Below are 24,760 nucleotides of genomic sequence, written 5' to 3'. Positions count from 1 at the left end.
GTTAAAAAAAATGAATAACTCGTGCACCACCATCGAGAATCCAAACCAAAACGTTGAGCTCATCATTTACCGTTTTCCTTTGACGTTAATGACTGTACTATGAAGACATGTTTACAGGGCTGAAAATTAAAACATGAACCAATAGCTATTGCGTTATGCATGCATGTTCGTAATGCCGGCGTTCGACCTTTATCTAGCAAATTTCCCTCTTTTTTTTTTAATTTTCACACTTTTGTACCGATTTTACCTGTCTAAAACCCATAAAGTTTTGCATGGGTTCAAATACCTTATCTATGAAGTTTCATGTCTGTAGGCCAAAAACTGCAGGAGGTGTTTAGTAAGTAAAATTTTTGTAAACAAAAATATATACGCATACATAAATATATATAGAAAGAGGTTTGGGTTTACTGTAACTTTTTGACACAAATATGACGCAAGTATAAATTATATAGAATATCTGCATGAATATAATTACTCGTAATAGTTAACTAAAGATGATCATCTCATAAGAAAACCGAAAAAAACTAATAGGGAATTAATTTAAATGAATGTTTTAAAGAATATGCAAATTAGCTAGATCTTTTGCTGTTTAATGTAATTCCACGACCCATATATAACAAAGTTGTATTTCCTTTTTAAATAAATAGAAAAGGGGTTTTTAATATGAATATCAATACACAAAAATCCCAAATTTATAGAAGTGTGTGTGTGTATATATATATATATATATATATATATATATATATATACACACACACACACACTTCTATATATATATATATATATATATATATATATATATATATATATATTAGTCTAAAGAAGCTTTGAGTAAAAAAAAATTTTTAAATGTAAAAATAAAAAAAGAATGCTGTTTAAATTTTCGGAAAAAAAAACCTCTAAAATTTAATCTATCGCAGACTTAGCACCTACATAATCCGACTTCTACAAAGTTTATAATTATAAAGGAGAATTAAACTATATAAGGATGAAAACAAGGCATTCATTTAAATTGTTAACTAGACTTAGCACCTATATAATTCGACTTCTAAAAAGTTTATAATTATAAAAGAGAATTCAATTATATAAGAAACTTAACTAAAATTGTTAAATAGAAATAGACTTAGCACTTGCATAAACCGATTTCTCAAGTGTCTTTAATCATAAAAGAGAATTTAACTATATAAGGATGAAAAAAGAAAACCTTATCTAAAATTTTGTAAATACAAAACGAGGATCATCAGCTGCTTACCATGTAGTTGTTTCAGATATTTAAAAACGGGACACCTGTTAAATACATGGCTTTCCAGTGAATAATGCCACTTCCCCACTAAGAAAATGTAGAATAATACGGTTACTATTTATACTGATATATATATATATATATATATATATATATATATATATATATATATATATAAAATATTAATAATTCACATACTACCCTGTTTGAATATATGGTTAAGTGGCAGTTTTAGCTATTAGAACTGCTTTAAAGCTTCACCGCTCACTCATTTTTCGACCAAATTTCAAACAATTATAACAGTTTATAGATAACTTCTCGGCTATATTATGCATAAAATAAATTTCATTTCCATTCAGTAAAACAAATGTTATGATGAATTTACTGGTGTTCAAAATCGTAAATATATGTAAGGAGATGAGCGACGCTTTTTATGACTAGTTTCCATAGCAATCACGTCGCTTCAGCGACTACTGTTGCTACTAATTCACTGCTGTCGTGGAAAGAGAACTGACAAGTGAAACAGACAATGAAAGGGAGATAATTGGGGGGGATTTTATTGAAAACAAACGAGTGCCGTACATTGTTATTACATATGTGTTTATAGACGCTAAAAAATAAGATTGAAATTAAACAAAGAACAAGTGAATTTATTGGAAGCCTGGAAAAATCATAGATTATAGAAAAATGCGAGCATGGAAAGTAATATGGTTAAGCTTAAACATGGAAAAGTAAAGGACTAGTTGTTAAAACTGGAAAAGAAAAGGACAAGATATTCCAGTAGAATTATAATAAATTCATAACTTAAAATATTACAGCATTAAGAATTTTTTTTTAATTCAATTTATAACATTATATAATCGATTCTGTATGCTTCAATATTTTAAGTTATAAATTTATTATATTTTTTTACCAGAATATCTTGTCCTTTTCTTTTTCAGTTTTAACAACTAGTCCTTTACTTTTCCATATTTAAGCTTAACCATATTACTTTTCATGCTCGTATTTTTCTATTGTAGTAATATATATAAGTAAATTTTACAAGTTCTATTCTGCGATATGTTAATTAGCATGTAAATGCTATATATATATATATATATATTTAAAAAAAAAAAGGCTTCCTTCAGTTTTGGCAGACTATAGATACTCACGATAAGGGTGCCTACACGTGAAATTTTTGTGGCAAGGGTTGCGCAATCACCAACCACACCTCTCCTAAGTCGACATTGTTGAATACCAGTGGCAAGTGGAGGTTCGGGATGAATAGAAATAAGTGGAAACCACATACAGCGCCTAGAATTCCCAAATGGTCACTCATCTGGTACTAGCCAGGCTCAACGTTGCTTAACTTTGGTGATCTGACCGGAACCGGTGTGTCAACGTGATTATGCCGTGTGTGTGTGTATATATATATATATATATATATATATATATATATATATACACAAAGAAATAAGATGAGAAGGAGAATATTTCTTCGAAACTCCGCGAATTAAGGACTATCCACTTATCTTGTACTTCCTTTTTAAAATTAAATATGTTTTTAACTCTTTTTCAAGATGTTTTTTAACATTTTTTATTAATCATTTGTTCATATATAAAACTAACCATCGAGTAGTTCCTTGAGATTAAAAAAAAGAAGCATTTATTCTAATCATTCAAGAGTTTGAAGCCAGTTTCTTTCTGATAAAAATATTTCAGTATGCAACATCATATATTTCTGCTTATTTGTTAATCCGCTTACTCTATATTAAAACGATATCCCTATCTCTACTTATATATAAAAGGCAGTGCGTGATTATGATTTTTTTTTTCCTATGGGCTCCAAAACGGCTGGGCAGATTTTTTTTTTTTTAAATTTCACACACATATACCTAAGGTGCCCGTTAGTGTTCATAGATTGCTTTTGTCTCGGAATGCCTCCAATAAGTATCGAAAATCGATGATCAAAGGAATCTCATTAAAGAAGGAACAGTTCAGTTTTGACCAAGGTTTACACTTTTATACAGCCTCACATTGCTAGTGCATTTAAAGTTTTATCATCGCACAAGTAGAAGGGCTAAGCGTATAAAATTCAACAGTAAGTTCTCTGATAAGACAGGGGCGCGTTTAAAATGAACACGTCTGTTTAGAGCACAATTGAAACATTCTGCTTTTGTATATAAAATTTTAATTCACCTCATTATATAAAAATGATTTCACAAAATCAATAGTAGGTTCTCTACAGTGCAGTGTAGACTACAATGAATTGTGGATAAAGTCAGTACTGGAAAGCATACTCTCAATGCACTGCGGTGGGTGTCTGACTAGAAAGTGTAGAATATGCGTTGATCATCATTCAATCCCAAGCAACATTGGATTTCCCTGCTAGTTTATGAAGAAATGAAACTATAATTGCATTTAATTATAAAATTGTGTACTTTGTTAGATTTATATATATATATATATATATATATATATATATATATGTATGTATGTATGTACGTATGTAGAGGGCTCCTGTAAGCCGTGGTGAAGGCAACCTTTCTAGGAGAAGCAAATCTCTGATTTAAAAAAAACAGAAAGCGGGAGACCATTACTCGCATTAAGCTGGTCTGCAGTTTAATTTGTTGCTGGCTATCTTGCTCTTGCTTGTTGCTGGATCTCAACATTTTGAATCGAGAGAGAGAGAGAGACCTAGCTGTCTTACAAAACTAAGACTCTGCAACATCATCTGTGTACAGATACTCCCTCAGGCATTTGTCTATTAAAATGGTCTTGTGGCGATGGAAGTCATTTTTGGGCTCATGTACTTTAAGTGTCAGAGAGTGGCACTCTTCTGACAAGACATTGCAATCATCATATATATATATATATATATATATATATATATATATATATATACTAGCAAAAGTACCCATCGTTGACTGGGTTCAAAAACAGCCTACAGAAAATTGACTCTGATTTATGAAAGTATGATAGATTACGAAAAGGAAGGGTTGTAAAGAGATAGCTTCGAATTTGGGGGTATCGAAATCAAAGCAAAATATGATGAAAGTAAAAATAAAATAGATAAACCCCATAATTTATTATACCATACCTGTTCACACTGAAACACTTATCACAAGATTCTGTGGATCTATATTAAAAAACCTTGTTAAATGTTGTGACATATTTCCATTCTCTGGAGGTCAGGCGCAAACGAACACCCCATAATTTTATCATACCATATTTCTTCAAACTGAAACATAATTATCAAAGTATACTTACACAGATAGATATGAAAAGTCTTTATTAAAGTTTGTACCTATCTCCATTCTATGGAGGCCAGACGCGAACGCAGACCCCACAATTTTATTATACCATCCCTAGTTAAGTTAAAACATACTTATCAAAGTATTATTATGTACATCTATATCAAAAACACTTGTAAACGTTTTTTTTTTTTTTTTTTTTTAATTTTTAAATTTTTTATTTCCATACTTTGTGGACCAGACGCGTATGCAGACCCCACAATTTTAATGAATCATCATTATGCCAGATCAAACATACCCATTCCTGTGTCTTGATACATCTTCTATCATTATATGTGATCAGTTTTCTATAATAGTCAAGCATATAGGAGCCTATTCGTGACCAGACACACACACAGACGTTCAGCTTTATATATATATATATATATATATATATATATATATATATATATATTATAGAACTAAATACTGCAAAAACTGTGTATCACTTAAGCGCTAAGTACTGCAACAAATATATATATAGCATATTATGCAATGATATAAGTAGACCCGCGCTCTTGGTATGTTTAGAGTGTTGGCTGATGCGCTGGGAGGCCTGGGTTCAATCCTAGATCGTCACATCAGACTCAACAAATAGAACTTGATTTCTCTTTCCCCTGCTAAATATTTATAAATTTAGCTTTATATAATGGTGTCACTTAAACTTCAAAATGCAAAAGTCAAGTATCATGCTTCAATTGCGCTCTAAAAAGAAATATTCATTTCGAACCCGCTCCTGTTTTGTAAAAGAATCTACAGCTGGCCCTTTCTGCTTGTGCGGCGATAAAGCTACTCAAATGGCAGTTGTGAAGTTTAAGTTTTATAAAAGTGTTAATATTTGTCGAAATCAAACTTCCTCTTTTTAATCAAACTGTTTCGATTAATACTTTTCGATACTTAACAGGTGCGTTCTGGTACAAAACCTATGTAAGAACATTCCCAGATACATCAAGTACGTTTGTGTGAAATTAAATTTAAAAAAAATAGCCAAGCTGTGCTCGAGTCCATAGGGAACGAACTCACACACACACACATGCACGCACACACACGCACAAATAGACAAAGTTCCTTTTATATAATAGTAAAGAATTGTTTATGGAGGGCATGTGCGTATGTGAAGGTCAAAGGTAAACCGGTGTTGATCGAAATCTGTTCCTTTGTTTTTGCCGGTCGATTGGAGTCCTTATTCTTTGATTCCTTTCTTGTTAAACCCTAAAGATCTGTAACACTCATAACTGATGTCTGTTATTAAACACATCCTTAATATAAATTCGTCCTCGCTAAAACACTACTCACACCTGAGAGTATCCTGTACCTCTACAAAGCCACCATTCGCCCATGCATGGAGTATTGTTGCCACATCTGGGCTGGTGCATCTAGTTCTAGTCTCTCCTTCTTGGATAGTGTCCAAAAAAGAATTGTCAATCTAATCGGTCCCACTTTATCAACTAAGCTCCAGCCCCTGTTTCATCACCGCAATGTTGCATCACTGTGCCTGTTTTACAAATATTTTAATGGAATGTGTTCTGATGAACTTGTTTCACTTGTGCCCCCTCGACGTACATATCCCCAACAAACCTGTTTAGCAATAAGACCTCACCCCTTTACTATTGTTGTCCCTAAATGCCAGAAAGTTTTCTATTCTAATAGTTTCTTCCCTCGAACAGATAGACTTTGGAATTCCCTTCATGCTGCCTGCTTCCCTGACTGTACTGATATGCAGAAGTTTAAATGTAACCTGAACAAATATCTTGTTAATCTTTCATAGTCATGGCCCCAAATAGTAGCCGCTTACGTCAAAGTGGCGATATGCTTTGAACATAAGTAAAAAAAAAAAAAAAAAAAATCTGGAAACCCCCACATTCTGATTTCTTTCATTTTTTAAATATTTTTATTCATAACCTTTTAACATATTAAGTAATCTTGTGAGATTTTAAAAGTTGTACTGCCATAGCATTTAAGTTGACATATTAAACTTTGATTCTGACTTGGCCAATTATCATTTGTTATTGCTGTGCCATGTTATTGACACTAATATTCTGCATCCCTACAGTGTATTTGAAAATTGTATGTCGTCCTGCTAGAAAGTCACCTTTTGAAATTTCAAAAGTTGGACCTCCATAGCATTTAAGCTGACATATTAAACTTTGATTCTGTCTGTTATATTTTCAATACCAACGAAATGTTCTTTTATACATATGTGCAAGGTGTTTATATGTGGGTTATTTCTGCTCTTTCTGCTCCTTTTCATGCATAATGAGGACGCAAGGAGACGTTTGCCGAGATTTTTCTTGAAGGGTTTATTTTGGAGAGACTTGACTCCAGAAAGAGAGACTAATGTTACCTTAGCTAATTATTTTGTTCTAAAGTTAATTTCCTAACTTAACTGAAATGAGTGAAACATGGACAGACACGTCGAAGCATAATTTCACCTTGGATTATCAGTTTTTACATTATTGAGCAACTGCTTCGATGCCTCCCGATCGACTTCCACAGACACTGATTTGAAGATCGTTTTCTTTCAACTTGAAAAACGTGACGTCATTCAGTATCTCCTCATACCTCTGTTTTGTGTTTTGAAAATGCAGATTCCATGAACAAAGCTTCTTTCTTAGAACTGCACACCGATGGAACTCTTTTGCGATTACCTACTTTCCAACTGACTACAATCTGATCGTCTTCAAGTCCAATGTAAACAAGTTCTTGATGAACCGCCTCACCCTAAGTAATCATAAATTACAAAATTCCCACTACTTATGTTTACTACGCTATAATCACATTGACTAATGTTTACCCATTAACCCTTATCCTAGAGTGGCCTCCGGATCTTGATAAGTGGTGATTCCTATGTAAAAAAAAAAAAGAAAATAAAAAGAAGATTCCCAAGTTCGACAGTAATATTACAGAGTTTGACAAGATACACCTGAAGAAGGTCGGAGGTTACATCAAACCGAAACGTTATGAAAATAACACTCAAGATAAAAACAGTAGTTCAAATAATCCAAATAAAACCAAACAGCAGGTTTTCTAAATAATTTCATCTTTACGTTGTCAGGCAAATGTACGCCAGATCACGACTGACTTGCAAGGTGCCTTCAATAAGTTTCCAGACTTTTTTTGTACAGGTAATTAAAATTGTCATAAAGTCTTAAAAATTCCATATGTTATTGCTATACATCTTATGAGATGACTGACCAATTTTTATGATTACAAGTTCAAATGAACAGCTACAGCAGGAATTGGAATACACCCTACTAAAGCCTGATTGTCACAGCTGGTGAATTTCAAAAATGCAATCTGGACGTGAGGACGCTTTAGAAGAACGATATGCAATAAAATTCTGTTTTAAACTTAGAAAAAAATGACACAGAAATGTATGGCATGCTTAAGACTGTTTTTGGATCATCTTGCATGGATCGATCATCAGGTTTTAAGTGGCATAAGAGATTCAAGGAATACAGGGAGTCTGAAGAATGAGAGGTGTGAGAAGAGTAAGGAAGTTAGAACACCAGAGTTGATTGGTCAAATAAGGAATTTCATGGATAAGTACAGTTGTGTGTCTATAGAGACAATAAGTGCACAGTTTGATGTTAGTGTGAGAATTGTACACACAATTATTTGTGAGGAACTGAAGATACATAAGATGTACACAAAGTTTGTCCCAAGGATGCAGTCTACAACTCCATCCTTGGCAAAGATTATTTCACCAAGATGGACATCAGGACAATTCCTCACCCTCCCTATACTTTAGAACTTACTCACTGTGACTTTTGGTTATTCTCTAAGTTCAAGGAAAACCTTACAAGCTGTCATTATGACACAATATGAAAAAGGCTGTGATGGGAGTCCTTGACATGTTCACACAAGAAGACTTCGATGGGGCTTTCTAGAAATTGTTGGAATGTTGCAACAGGTGCATTGCAGTCGGAGGAGATTACTTCAAAGAAAACTAGAATTTCATGCATGCACTATCAATAAAAGTGCCCATACGAAAAAGTGAAAAAGTCTGGAAACTTATTGAAGGCACCTCGTATGTCATTTATTTAATACTAGCGGGGGGTGTCCGGTGTTGCCCGGGTTTTTAGGGGCGTGTGTGGTTGGGGGTGGTAAAATGAAAATAAAGCGAAGTAATAACCCTGTTTAAATATTAAAAAAACAATGTTAAAACTATAAAAACAATCGTGTAAAAAAAAAAAAAAAAAAAAAAAAAAAAAACAATTAAAAAAACTAACGTGAGGCAATACAAACGGTCCGGCGGTGCCCGTGTGTTTGAAAAATCCCAAAAAAGTTTGAAAGGGGAGGGGGTCGAACTCGAATCATTGAGGCGAAAGCGCCACCCCCCCAAAAAAAATGCGATGAATTAACTAAAAAGTGAAGTAGGTCAAATACCAATTCCGCAGTGAAGTTTGTTTTGGTTTAATTTCAGTATCACACTTGAATTCTAAATGAATTTTTTTGTTTTCTCGAATTCTAAATGAATTTATTCATTTTAATTTTAATTTAAGTGTAATGCAAGTGATATCGTTGCATTGTAATATTTGTGTAAAAATAAATGTTAAGTTGAAAGTACTAATAAATAAAGGTCATAGTTAGATTTCACGGTTAGAGTCGTTAAACCCGGAAGTAAAATCCGGTTAGTCTCGCAGATTGCGTTTTACACTAATGAAAATAAGCACAAAGGAAACAATAATAGTAATCGCGTTTTCGCGTTTTTTTTTTGTTTTTTTTTTGTTATTTTGTCATTTTTTTATTTTTTATTCTATTTTAATATGGAAAAAACAGAAAGCATAAATCAGGGAAAAAAGATTAAAAAAACAAAAAGAAACTGCATAAGTAACCTTGTACGATCCCAAACTGGTGTTTTTCCTCGTAGTGTTCCTTGTGAATGCATCCACTGCGGTGTAAATGGGGAGAGGGGAAAGGAGGAATCTAATAGAGAGAAAAGATGTTGCAACTTCCATTGAATCTAAGCGATTTTGGCAGTGGACTCTCACCGGAAAAAATATAGGAATGTACCATTGTCGAGGAACTGTAGAGGTAATAGGCCTATAGCAAACCTCAGATAATGTGTCTGTACGCATTACATTTACATATAATGTCATGATTTTTAATCCTATTAAGGTCATAGTTGGAGGGGGAAAAGTGAGTTCATTTTATTTAGATAGATAGAAGATAGAATAGATAGATAGAATAGATAGATAGATAGAAGAAGATAGAATAGATAGATAGATAGAAGAAGATAGAATAGATAGATAGATAGAAGAAGATAGAATAGATAGATAGATAGAAGAAGATAGAATAGATAGATAGATAGAAGAAGATAGAATAGATAGATAGATAGAAGAAAATAGAATATATAGATAGATAGATAGAAGAAAATAGAATATATAGATAGATAGATAGAAGAAAATAGAATAGATAGATAGATAGATAGAAGAAAATAGAATAGATAGATAGATAGAAGAAGATAGAATAGATAGATAGAAAATAGATAGAAGAAGAAGTTAGAATAGATAGATAGCAGAGATAGAAGAAGATAGAATAGATAGATAGATAGAAAATAGATAGATAGAAGAAGATAGAATAGATAGATAGCAGAGAAAGAAGAAGATAGAATAGATAGATAGATAGAAGAAGATAGAATAGAATTCAAAAATATTAGAAACTGGTAGTTTAGCCCGGCTTTGTTCGGGCCCTATGTACTGATCATGATTTTATGTGGATATATATATATATATATATATATATATTAAAAATATGACTCCTGTCCAGGTAACATATATGTAAAATTTCAAGTGTTTAGACTCAAAATTGATGGAGGAGTTTGGTAGAGTCTGCAAAGTTCAGCTCTTTCAACTTTGACTTCTTGGCAGCCAAATTTTCGCTCAAAAACTGATTAAAAAGCTTGCTGCATGTCTGAATACCCTTTCTGTAAAATTTCAAATGTTTAGACCCCAAAAGTCAAATTGTTGAACTTTGACCCTTTGACAGCCAAATTTCTGGTCGAAAACCGATTAAAGAGATTTTTTCCAAATCTCAATGCCCCTTATGTCAAATCTCGAGTCTGTAGACTGAAAAATTGACAGAGTAGTTTGGTAGGGAAATGTACACACACACACACACACACACAATTTCACTTTTATAGATAGATAGATTTGCATCCAATAATCACATGTTTGCTAGTGAAAATATTGTTTTGTTATGTAATATGGCATTTAAAAAGAAATCTCTTTCAAACAAGTTTTTTTCTTATTATACCATTTGACATTTGCTGATGAAGGAAACAGGTTGTTGGAAACTTTAATTAAAAAAAACAAAAAACATTTTTATTTTAAATTTATCTTTGTACTTCTAACCTTTACAATCTGTAATATTAAATTTCTGTTAACAAATATTTATTTCCACAAAAAAAAATTTACGCATCGACTGATATATATATATATATAACTAGCAGGTTGTCCGGCGTTACCCAGTCGTAAAATATGCATAAATATATTTTAATTCATACAGAAACTAAGATATGTGCATGCGAGTATGATTTTTTTTTTTAACATTTTTTTCTTTTTGTTTTCTTGTAAGTAAAAAAAAAAAAAAATACTTAAGCTGAGATTGAAACCAAAACCTAAAGACAGTGAGTCAAATACGAGAACTGTTAGGCCAGTTTGACACGATCTTTTAAAGTGTTTTCAAACCTACTTATTCTTAACATAAAGAATTTGTCATGTGAACAATTCACGCATGCGCTTTCGTGAAACAGTTGACAAACAGATAAAAATCCGACGAACCCCCCCACGTATCAATTTGTCAATTTTGATTCTTTAATAGCCCTTTTTACGAATGAAAACTGATTAAAATGTTTCCACGCGTCTGAATACCCTATATACCAATTTTCACGTCTGTTGATCAAACATTCGTTGAGTATATAGGTTGAGAATTGTCCCCCCCCTCTCCCACTACATTCTCACTTTTATAGAAACATAGATTGGAGGCCGTATATTAGTGTTAAGATAGTACTGATGTTATTAGGCATATGAAATAAAGGACTGTTTTCAAATCGTTAGCAGTGTGTCCGTTTTATGTAGATTGCCTATATATGGTTTTCCTTTTTTGCTTGCATTATATATCAATGTTCCTATTCACTTATCTTCCCATAAGAGCAAAGTAAGGAAGATGTAATGTTAAACACACACACACACACACATATATATATATATATATATATATATATATATATATATATTACTAGCAGGGTGAACCGACGTTGCCCGGGATTTAATGATGTTCAACGAATGTTTCACCCTTCCATATTTTTATTATCATCAAAATTGATGAAATAACCCATTTTCCAATAAAATCGATTGTCTACTCTAGTTGGGGACACATCGTGGTTCACAGGGAGGAAGCTCCCATGCCTCTCGCAGTGACTTAGTTCACAATACATTGTAATCTACATTGCACTGTAGAGAACCTACTGTTTTTATAAAATTCTTGTTTATATACAATGGCTTGAATTACAATTTAAAATGCACAAGTCAAGTATCACGCTTCAATTGTGCTCTAAACAGAAATATTCATTTCGAACGTGCCTTTATCATATCAAAGAACCTGCTGTTGATTTTATGTGCCAGGCCTTTCTGCTTGTGTGGTAATAAAACTTCTCAACTGCACTTGTGATGTTAAACTGTGCAAGGCATTAACTTTGGTAAAAATAGTCTGTTCCTTTATTGATTAGATTATTTCGATTATCGATTATTGACACTAATCAGAAATTCCGATACAAAACTTATCTAAGAATACTGCCAGGTACATAATGTACTTTCATGTGAAATTTCATAAAAATTGGCCCAGCCATTTTCGAGTCCATAGGAAACGAACTCACAAAGTTCCTTTTATTTAATAGTAGAGATTAAAATGTTATGTGTCTACATAAAATTTTATGTAAATATTTTCAGCTAAGTAGTAAGTTTTGAAAATATATATGACAATTATGCTACACAGAATGTTCTGAGTTTCATTTTCATGAGAATTCGTCAGGTTGTGTAACTTAATCGCCATATACATTTTCAAAACTTACTAAGGAAGACATTCCTAATAACATGAATAGGTCAGCAAAAAATTAATCTGGAACAAAAACTAGATTCGATATATGGAACGTTTTTGCTCTTGCTTATTTTTTAGGGAGGTGGTGTTTGATAAGCATTGTTGGAGTGACACGATATAGAATACTGTTTTAATTTTAAATCCCTGAAACGGATTCTTTATGGTAATCAACTGATGATCCTTACAATGATATTAAGATTAGTGCTAATTCCTGGAAAAAAACTAATGCAGTGATTGCAAGAGATTAATAGACTTGTATGCAAGGGAGTTTTCAATAAAGAATTTGGGATTAAAAGGGTTTTTTTTTAAAGTTTTTGAACGTTGAAAAATTTCCTTGGCATTTTTTTTTTTTTTTTTTTTTAGTAAAATAAAATATTGTTACGAATATGAAAAGTGTAAATCAAATTAATTCTCTCAACAATGTGTCTTTCAAACAAAATCTATGTTTTTTTTTTTTTTTTTTTTTGTTAAAGATATTTTTTGGCCTTTTCTCTTTTCATTTTTCTTTGCTTTCAGTTAGTGTATTTATTTGCTTCCCCCACCAAAACAAATTAGGCACAAGGCCGTAGTTTATATTTTTTTGGAGTTATGTCTGAAGTTTTACTTAAACCACTCTATTTTTATTTATTATTTTTTTACATCGAAAATGATGAATTCAAACGTATGTTGTTCAAAATATAGACACCATATACTCCAATATCATTTCCATTATTCATTATAGTATAAATGAAGAGATGATTCCAATATTTTCCCGATTCCGATACAATTACTGATTCTGATTCTTTTAAAATTTCTAACTATTTAACTAGTTTTTTTATTATCATTATTTTTTTTTTTATTTTTTATTTTTTTTTTTTATTACATTTTCACCCCAAACAAGGCACATTGCCACTTTAATGTAGGGGGCTACTATCAGGGGAAACATCTACTGGGGTACTATGTAGGGATTAGGGCAGCGAGATGTTGGTTCACGTTGCACTTGAACTTATGCATGTCAGTACAGTTGGGGAAGCAGTGACCTGGAATGGAATTCCAAAGTCTAGCAGTTCTGGGGAAGAAACTACTGGAGTAGAAAGATCTTTTACATCTAGGGATCTCTACAGTGTGGGGGTGGGATTTTGTAGCTTGTCGGGTCTGTCGAGGGTGTTCACGTCGTGGGGGCACAAGTGCTTGCAGTTCTTCAGAGCATTCACCATTATAATACTTGTAGAACAGGCAGAGGGATGCAACGTTTCGACGATGGGACAGAGGCTGAAGTTTTGATGCCAGTTTAGGGCCTATCAGATTTGCGACTCTCTTTTGAACCCTGTCAAGGAGCGAGAGACTAGTAGCCGATGCACCGGCCCAAATGTGACAGCAATGCTCCATACATGGGCGAATAGTGGCCTTATAGAGGTACAGGATACTTTCGGGTGTTAGAAGTTTTCTAGCACGGTAGAGAGAGCCCACCTTCCTCGCAGCGGCCCTGGCAATGCCCTCGATGTAATTGTTCCAGCTCATGTTTCCTGTGAACGTTAGGCCAAGGAGCTTGAAAGACGTACTTTCAGCTAAAGAGTTGTTGGCCATTGCTATAGGCGGTAGAGAAGGTTTCTTGTAATTATTGAATGAAACCAGTTTTGTCTTGGTGGCATTGAACGTTACCATCCATTTTTGTCCCCATTCCACTACTGATTTGAGGTCATCCTCTAGTGTTTCTGCCATTACTTTAGATATATGTTCATTTGTTTTCCTGTCGTGCCTGCTATAGAGTGTGGTGTCATCAGCATATATACCCATCTCAGAGGCAATTTTGTCAGGGAGGTCATTTATGAATATCAGGAACAGCAGGGGACCAAGGATAGATCCCTGGGGCACTCCCGCATTTATATTATATTGTTTAGACGTACGACCGTCGAGGACAACCTGGATTTTTCTCTTATCTAAGAAGGATTTAATTATGTTAAGTATTCTACCAGTGATACCGTAAGATCTAATCTTCCTGAGGAGACCCTCATGCCATACCCTGTCAAAAGCCTTAGATATATCTAGAGCTACCGCTCTGCCCTCTCCCGCTTTGTCCAGTGAATGCTATATGCGTTCAGAGATTACAGTGAGGATGTCTGCCGTGGAACGGGCTTGTCTAAATCCATATTGATGGTCGGTCAGAAGTTTAGCATCTGTAAGGTGCTGGACTAGAGCATGGTTAATTAAGGTCTCAAATATTTTGGCAAAAAGTGGGAGGAGGCTAATAGGGCGATAATTTAATGGGTCAGTTCTTTCGCCAGAATTCTTGAATACTGGTACCACAGAAGCAGTTTTCCAACAGCTCGGAAAGCAAGATTCATTAAGGCATTTGTTGTAGAGTTTGGAGAGAACTGGAGCTACTTCGGCTGAGCACTTTTTTAATAGCACAGCTGGGATGAGGTCGGGTCCACATGCTTTGGAAGTGTCAAGGTTTTTTATGATATTTTTTTACAGGTTACTGTAAAATCATGATACATGCATATATTTATCATGATACATGCATATATTTTCGCAAACGTAAACATACACTTACGTTTTAATTTTATTGGTATTTTTAAATCAATAAAGATTATTAATTTTTTCATTAATAACAGCAATGAAAAATGAAGTAAAAAAAAAAATGAAGAGTTGAAAGAATCGTTTCTGGCATTGGAAAATAGGCGCAAATTTTCCGATATATTATATTATTTCCCTTGGTCGGTGTAACGTAAAATATTCCCCTGTAAAAATTCTTCTTTTTTTTATCTATAAGAGAGTAAGACTTTTTAAGATCGGATTTTTTTCTGTATAAAACATATCTTAGAACACTGCCAGGCATATAAATTAGTTTTGTGTGAAATTTGCAAAAGAGAGGCTCAGCCGTTTCGGAACCTATAAGGAACTCACGCACACAGACACACGCTGACTAGTAGAGATAGATAGCAGAAACGTAGTTCGACTATTTTTTTCATAAAAGAACAAAACAAAACATTTTTTTAGACGCATGTCTCAGTTTTTTCGTAAGTAAGTATCTACAAAACTATTTTAGTTGATATTTTTAAAATTTATTTTCCAATTAAAATTTAGTATATAACGAAATTACATCTTGACATGCATTAGGTACAGAAACTCTTTTGCTTGCCCGTGGGCAAATCTAAGAACTAAGCGTTTAGTTTTGTCTAAGACAACTTTCAAAATAAAATTCTATGTTCATTTTTACCAACATTTGATCATTAAAACTTCCATTGCGAAGTTTTTTTTTTTTTTTTTTTTTTTTTGCTGAAACTTTTTGATAATTTTTATTGAAACTGACAATATGATATGAACCATGTTTCTGAATTTATCTGTATTATTCAGACTACGGTTCTCATCTTCAGTGTTATTTTTTACAAGGTTTTGGTCAATGTACCTATGGCTTTCTTTGGTTGTCAAGCTTTGGAATCTTTTTGTCAAGCTTTGGAATCTTTTTGTCAAGCTTTGGAATCTTTTTGTCAAGCTTTGGAATCTTTTTGCCAAGCTTTGGAATCTTTTTGTCAAGCTTTGGAATCTTTTTGCCAAGCTTTGGAATCTTTTTGTCAAGCTTTGGAATCTTTTTGCCAAGCTTTGGAATCTTTTTGTCAAGCTTTGGAATCTTTTTGTCAAGCCTTGGAATCTTTTTGTCAAGCTTTGGAATCTTTTTGTCAAGCTTTGGAATCTTTTTGTCAAGCTTTGGAATCTTTTTGTCAAGCTTTGGAATCTTTTTGTCAAGCCTTGGAATCTTTTTGTCAAGCTTTGGAATCTTTTTGTCAAGCTTTGGAATCTTTTTGTCAAGCTTGGGAATCTTTTTGTCAAGCTTGGGAATCTGCACAGGGTTTTGAATGGAACTCTTTACCCATTCCATGCTCTCGTTCTGTCAGTCATGACTGGATAAAAGTCTTAAGTAATCCGCAATCGTATTTTGAGTGTCACCCATACCAAGGATTGAACCTTCAACTTCTAGAAGAATGTAACTTACAACTGAATTTCACTGACTCGATTGAAACGTTGTGCAAATAACACTCAAGATGAGAACAGTAGTCCGAAGAATGCAAATGATATAAATTGATCTGTAAAATAAGAAGCATCTCCCATCTGATACTTAAATGCTTTAAATGAAGAGGCAGGCGTGGCTAAACAGTATTAACATAAAATGAAACATAGTCTAATATATAAAAGGCTATCTGTTTGTCTCCATAATTTCAAACTCTATCTCCTCCAAAACTAAGTCGCAGAGTGGGGCTAGGGGCCTCAAATTATTGGATTTTTTTATGAACCGTTCTTTTATGAGTCTTTAGCCAGTTAAAATAGTTTTCAAGGGGTCCAATATATATATATATATATATATACATATATAATTTTTTTTTTTAATTGTATTTGTGCACATTGAAAATGAAAAAGACATTGAATTAGAAACGTAATCAAAATCCTATTAAAACCCAAGAAAAGCAAGGAATTTAGAGGTCACTGGTGAAGCTACGGCTCAGCAAATGTAGGGTAGAGCTGGGAGAAATGAAATGCCTAATTTAAAGAACAAAAAAAATCAGGAGGTATCCGCAAGCATGAAAATCTGATATTCTGAACATAATATTTAAATTGAAATTTTATCAAGTTTTGTGTTTTATATGTTTTATCAAGCAAATTCAAGTATTGTCAGTGGGCTGAGTGAACTGACGTCGCGGGCCGTCGTTTGGTAACCCCTATAATAAACGAGCGGGGGGGGGAATAATTATTTCACATTTTAATAGTTATATTATTCTTTGGGGAATAACTATTTATTTTTTAATCTAGGGCACAAAAATGAGGGTGGGAAGCAGAATTTTCTATCTTATTCATTGTTGACTGTTTAAATTAATTCTCGGACAACAGATACAGCTAGTTTTCATATATTAATAGTAAATGGTTGTTCTTGGTATTTTGATCATTTTATGCTGGCAGTTCTATTGCTAGCAAGCCTGGAAATTGCAAGAGAAAGGAAAGTAATCACTGGAAAGCATAAAATATACATTAACCGCTCTGAAAATCTGATGTCAGACATTGTTAAAACATTTTCAATCGAATGGCAACAATAAATGCTACCCCTTTGAAGAATTAATGGGCAGTCTGAATAGTTGAAGACTTCAAAATCAGGAATCAGAAACGGAATTTTTTGAATCCTAGTAGTAAAATCTTATATCTTTGGACTTTGCAGTCCTGCTAACAAGTATTAATTTTTTTCTTACCAATGAAAATAAAAAGTTTTAAAAAATTAGAAATTTAATTTATTCTATATGTAAGAAAAACAATCAGTACTCGTAAGAGTATATGTCGAACTATAACCCTCTCCACCCCTCCCAAAAAAGAACTCATGAGTTCCGCGTCAATTTTTTCCAACAAAACATGTCTATGGAAAGGTTTGCAGCCAAAATATAGCTTGATAAAATTTAGAATTGAGAATAAACTTTTAAATAATCACTTTAATTTAAAAATAAATCAAATTAAATTTCTCAGCAAAAAATAGCAAATTGCAGCAAAGCATGGAAAAAAATGCAAAATATGCGTACATTTATGTACCATTTAAAATGGATATGATAAGCATCGTCATTAGCTCTTGTGATAAGCACTGTCATTTGCTCTTGTGATAAGCACTGTCATTTGTTCTTGTGATAAGCACTGTCATTTGCTCTAGCACTGTCATTTGCTCTTGTGATAGGCACCGTCATTTGCTCTTGTGATAGGCACCGTCATTAGCTCTTGTGATAGGCACCGTCATTAGCTCTTGTGATAGGCACCGTCATTAGCTCTTGTGATAGGCACCGTCATTAGCTCTTGTGATAGGCACCGTCATTAGCTCTTGTGATAGGCACCGTCATTAGCTCTTGTGATAGGCACCGTCATTAGCTCTTGTGATAGGCACCGTCATTAGCTCTTGTGATAGGCACCGTCATTAGATCTTGTGATAGGCACCGTCATTAGCTTTTGTAATGGGCATCGTCATTAGCTTTTATGATAGGCTATTCCATGGAGCATAAACACAGACAGAAAATGCTGCCTTCCTTCTTTAGAGATGAAAGCAATTATGGTAAATATTTTGTTGAATTCTATGAACACTATGACTTGGTGCTGGGTTGCAAAAAGTGGATTTCCATTTCCATTGATGATTTCTGCAAGATTAGGGTCCCCAGACTTCTCCACTGCCTATTTATACAATTACGTTAATCTTTTTTAAATCTATTTATAATCTATTGATATAAGTCCAAATGTCATCGAATTATTGCTTGCCATTAGATAATTTCATGCTAAATTAAACCGATTTATAAAAGTTTATTCTGATCCTAAGACTTAGATTTGAAGACTTGATATTATGGCTGATACAATAGCCATTAATCTATAAAATCAATTAATGAAAATTGCGCGCACACACACACACATATTCAGACAAATATTGTTAAATAGCATGCAGTGTTTTTGCTTAATGAGCTCTTTTGAAATTTTTCAATTTTTCACTCTTATTTCTTATTTCCATAGTCGTCATCGTCCATCTGTTTTTTTCTTTTGGCTGTTTTCTGCAAGTTCTTTCAACTGAGTTTCATCAGTCGTTTTCAGTCAGTTTTTGATTACTGTAATCGAAAAATTGGAAAATTACAAAAAAAGAAAAAAAAGCTCATTAAGCAAAAACACTCCGTGCTATTTAACAATACTTGTCTGAATAAAAACATCCTGCCTAAATACAGAAATATATATATATATTTATACTTAAATTTAATTTTCACCCCAAATAAGGCACAGTGCTACTTTGAAGTAAGGGGCTACTATCAGAACAAAAGTTGCAGGGATATTATGAAAGGAGATGAGTAGCAAGATGTTTGTTCACATTACACTTGAACTTCTGCATGTCAGTACAGTTGGAAAAGCAGAATCGCGGAAGGGAGGTCCAAAGTCTAGCAGTTCTGGGGAAGAAACTATTGGAGTAGAAGGCTTTCTTACACCTAGGGATCTCTACTGTGAAGGGGTGGGATTTAGCTGCTTGTCGGGTTTGTTGGGGGGGGTGTATATGTCGAGGGCATACAATGCTTGTAGTTCGTCAGAGCATTCACCGTTAAAATACTTGTAGAACAGGCAGAGGGATGCAACATTTTGTTGATGGGACAGAGGCTGAAGCCTAGATAACAGTTCAGGACCTATCAGATTGGCGACTCTCCTTTGAACCCTGTCAAGAAGTGAGAGACTAGTAACAGATGTACCAGCCCAAATGTGACAACAGTACTCCATACATGGGCGAATGGTGACCTAATAGAAGTACAGGATACTTTCAGGCATAAGTAGTTTTCTAGCATGGTAGAGAGAGCCAACCTTCTTTCCTTAGCAATGCTCTCAATGTAACTATTCCAGTTCATGTTCCCTGTAAACATTAGGCCGAGGAGTTTAAAGGAAGTACTTTCAGGTAATGTGTTCTTGGCCATTGCTATTGGTGGTAGAGAAGATTTCTTGTAATTCTTGAAGGAAAACAGCTTAGTCTTGGCAGCATTGAATGTGCCCCTCCATTTTTGTCCCCATTCCACTACAGATTGGAGGTCATCCTCTAGCATTTGTGGCCATTTCCTTAGATATGTATTCATTTATTTTCCCCTCGTGCATGTTATAGAGAGTGGTATCATCAGTAAATATACCCATCTCAGAAGCAATTTTATCAGGGAGGTCATTTATGAATATCAAGAATAATAAAGGTCCAACGATAGACCCTTGAGGTGCTCCCGCATTTATATCATATTGTTTAGATGTATGACTGTCGAGGACAACTTGGGTTTTTCTCTTACTTAAGAAGGATTTAATTATATTATGTATTCTTCTGGTTATACCATATATGATCTAATTTTCCTTAGAAGACCATCAATCCATAGCCTATATATGATAGACTCTCCCATCAATTTCGACATATGAGCTTCTGCCACAACAACTAAGTTAATTGGAAATCCACACAGATGATTTGTTTATAGTGGTGAAGGCTTTGTGTTGAACCAACCACACTTTTTGATATTACTGCTCACCTTTGTCGGTGCAGATGGCGGCCACGGGACAGATTATACAGTAGATCGCAGATTTTTATATCAGAATTACTTTTTCCATTTTCTTTCTTTATTTATTTGCGGACTATTATCTTCATCTTTATTAGTTGTTATTTCATGACGTTTCCGCCAGCTATTACTTTGGTTTTCATCAGGTGGTTAATCGTAATGGGATAGAAATGCTGAGTTTCTTAACTGTATCCTCAGCAATTACTGCCTTCCATAGTTGTTGTCGTCTTAGCAGGTTTTGGCCAACTAATCCTCTGGCTGGCTTTGAGTTGGATTGAAACCGTTATCTTCAGACAATGCTCACCTGGAATTGTAGAGATTCAACGCCTCTACTCATTGCACCACGAGCACCAAAGGATAACTGAAGATACAGTTAAGACTTAGAATTCCTATCCGGTCGCGGTTTACCACCTGATGAAGGCCACAGGAATAGTAGGTCGAAACGTGGTGAAACAACTATCTGTTACATGATAAGGGCTGTCCCCTGTTCATGTAAGTATAAAAATAGAGAGATTAGTTAAAATGAAAATAAGAGAAAGCAGAAATCGAACTCTGGACATAAGTTTTAAAGAACAATAGGTTTAAATGGAATGTCCAGTAAATTGTTAATTCGGATGAAATAAATAATAAATAAACTATTCAATTGTTAAAAGAATGTGGATAATAAAATATGGGTTAAATAAATTAGATATGTAGGTTAAATTCCTTTGTGGAAACAACACAAGAAAAATAGGTTATTGGGAAATCAATGTCGGAAACGTGCAAAGTCGCGCATGTTGATACACGTGAATTTTGCTCACGTGGCCGGGATGCATGGATTTCTCAATATAGGAGGTGGGAGTTAGTTGGTCGTGAGAGAGTCAGGAGACAGAGAGACAGTCAGGGGAGACGGTCAGTGAGAAAACTCAGAAACAGGCGGATGTCTGAAGCGAGACGTCACTTCAGAAACTAAAATGTGAAACTTTGAATTCTTGGTGATGGAACGACCGGTCGTGAGGAAATAAATTCAGCATGTGTTTTGTGATAAAGCTCATCTTTGTGTTTGTGATTTCTACAAAAAGGTAAATTGTATTGTTATTATATGTCTGTGTTATAAAATGTCATTACATACACATCTCTCTCTAAGATACAACATCATATGTAATAAGACAAGAACTCTCACTAAGACTCATATCTTTGCTAATAAGAACTCACGTAACATACGCACACAAGTGGTATCGTCTAATAATAATAATAATAATAACTATATAACACTATCAAGATAAGGATAACAGTTTGCAAAAAAAAAAAAAAAATAAATAAATAAATATGCAAATTACTCATCTCAAAGGATTCCAATAATAAAAAAACATACTTTTTTTTTTTTTTTTTTTTAAATTTTTTATTGGTTTCCATCTCTTCTTTATATCTGGACACAGAATTGTTATTCTATACTATTTATGACAAAAGAAATGTTTGGGTCAGATCAATTCCTTTACCCAGTGGCTTATTTTTCTATATTTACAGAAATATTAGCTGCCTCAGATGCAACCAATTTCATGCTATTGTCACTGACATTTTAAAAACGCTATACAGAGTAGAATGATAAAGTTGTCACCCTAAAGAAAACAATGTTACCATTTTATTTTAAGACACTTGGAGATCCCTAGATGTAGGAGAGCTTTCTACTCCAATAGTTAGTTTCTTCCCCAGAACCGCTAGACTTTGGAATTCCATTCCGGCTCCCTGCCTCCCCAACTGTACTGACATGCAGATGTTCAAGCGTAACATGAACCGACATCTTACTGCCCAACTCCCTACATAGTACCCCAGTAGCTTATGTCCCTGATAGTAGCCCCCTAGACCAAAGTGGCAATGTGCCTTGTTTGGGGTGAAAATGTAATTAAAAAAAAAAAAAAAAAAAGTTATCAAAAAAATCAATTCAGGTAACTTGATTATGTAGTAGAGCTGACATTTATTCAATGTAGCTTCCTTCAGCCTCAATCACTGCCTCGATACTGGTCCAGAATTGGGAGTATGCCTTTTTCACAAGTGCTGTCGGGAGCTCAGCGAATACTTGGAGGATGGTGGTGATCAGACTGACTTTGGTGTTGTGAGAGGTCATGTTGGTGATGTTCTTGACGTATGACCAAACAAAGTTGTCCATCAGGTCAGGTTTGGGAGGAGGAGAGCCAGTGAGAGAAGGGTACAAAGTTGTAGCATACCTTCTGAAGCAAAGCGTGTGTTTTTGGACTTGTGGGATGGCACCGAGTCCTGCTGCTACACCCAGGGTCTGCCAGCGGTCACCTGGTTGCACACTCATCATCACGTCCAGGTACACTTTGGTATGAACTTTCAAGCTGACTTCGCAGATGTGAGTAGGAATGATGTGGCCCTCCCTTGAAACTACACCAAAAACCATAACCGTGGCTGGAAACTTTGTTTTCGTCATCCTGGGCATGTCCCTGTTATTTGTGGCAATCCAGCAATGCATTTTGAGGGTGCTGGCAATGGTCCTGTTGTCATAACGTAGATTGGTAAAGAGCATGAGTTTTACAATGGTGCATCTCCAATCTCGCTTGTTGAACATTGTGCCACTTTCAGACATGATAGAAGGCTCCTATCGCTCCTGGGATTTACATACTACTGGCCAACAAAAAAAGAAAACCGGTTTTCTTCAAATGGAAATGGAATCATGTCGTCTTTTCTAGAGCGACAATTTCATCGTTCCTCTTTGTACTATTTATATGAAAGAAATGTTTTTGCCAGATCAATTCCTTTACCCAGTGGCTTCTCTTATATCTTTAGTGACAACCAGAAACATTATCCGCTTTAGACGCAACCAATTTCATGCTATTTTCATTGACATTTTAAAAATGTTATATTTAGCCTGGCTGTAATTCCTTTGTCTCTGGCACAAACAAACCTGAGCCGTTTTCTATGATAAATGGGTCTATCAAACATAAACACTTGTTGGTAACTCGTAAAAACAAAAAAAAAAAAAGGAAAAATTCTTCAATTACTTTCTTGTTTTTAAATATTGAAAAAAAAACAACAAAAAACGGAGACTTATTCAGCTGAATAAGTGCTTATCTCTCTCTCTCTCTCTCTCTCTCTCTCTCTCTCTCTCTCTCTCTCATATATATATATATATATATATATAAATTACTTGAGTCACCACTTATCAAGGCCCGAAGGCCACTCGAGAATAAGGGTTAATTAATGTAAAGTGGTAATGTAATAATTATTTATGGTGTAAATCAGATGAAATTTGATTATTTATGAGGACGACTTAACAGGAACTTATTTACATTAGATTTGAAGGCAATCATGTTGTATTCAACCGGGAAGCATGTCAGTGGAACAGTGTTCCAAAGGCGGGCAGTTCTGGGAAAGACGCTTTGTTCATGGAATTTGCATTTACATTTAGGCACAGATAGATAGTGGGGAAAATCATATATAGTGATTGTAGGTGGTTGAGTGTTATATGTGAAAGTTTGGCAAAGGGAGGACCATAAATTGGAGTTCAGACGAACACTGGCCATGAAAATAGCGATAGAACAGAGATAGGCTCGCAATGTCACTTCTGTGGGAAAGAGGTTGCAGGAAAGAGAAAAACGACATCACCTACAAAGTTTCGAAGTCAGTTTTGAACTCTATCAAGGCAGGATAGGACGTGCTGAGCAGCTCCTGGCCAGATGTGGCAACAGTACTCCATTTTTGGGCACACCTAGTATAACAGGATCTGCCCGGTCGCTGGTGCATGACCGACTCACATGTTACGCTAATTGTTCTGGAAACAAGTCTGCGTATGAAGATCTGTCGATTAGACGTCTTTTGTAAGAGGTAGAATCAAAAGCATACCTGAAATCTTGGGTGTGGCCATCTCCCATACTCAGGGCTGCATTCTCCTCTAGCGGTGTCATTCTGCATCGGATCTTCTTCGTCTTCAAGTCTGTTTCTTTTGACCTCAGGCAGACATTCAATACAGCACAAACAACGCACAACACAATTGTTATATAGAAGATCTTAACTATTTTATTGTCCAATTGTTTCATACAATAAACTAAATACAATAAGCTCCTTAAAACTAATTAACCTAACTAATGATGAGA

General features: G+C 34.4%; 1 protein-coding gene and 1 pseudogene across 2 annotated transcripts in view; one reads left to right on the top strand and one right to left on the bottom strand.

Annotated features, from left to right (window-relative positions):
• LOC145285899 (uncharacterized) overlaps positions 1-24,760 on the top strand; it is a 422,865-nt gene that overhangs the window by 298,578 nt on the left and 99,527 nt on the right. The window lies entirely within an intron of this gene.
• Positions 2,525-2,641, bottom strand: LOC145286618 (5S ribosomal RNA; annotated as a pseudogene).

Source organism: Euprymna scolopes, chromosome 10 (assembly GCF_053919585.1).
Source record: "Euprymna scolopes isolate OS-2025 chromosome 10, ASM5391958v1, whole genome shotgun sequence".
Taxonomy (NCBI): Eukaryota; Metazoa; Mollusca; class Cephalopoda; order Sepiida; family Sepiolidae; genus Euprymna; species Euprymna scolopes.
This window is presented reverse-complemented; position numbering and strand designations above follow the sequence as displayed.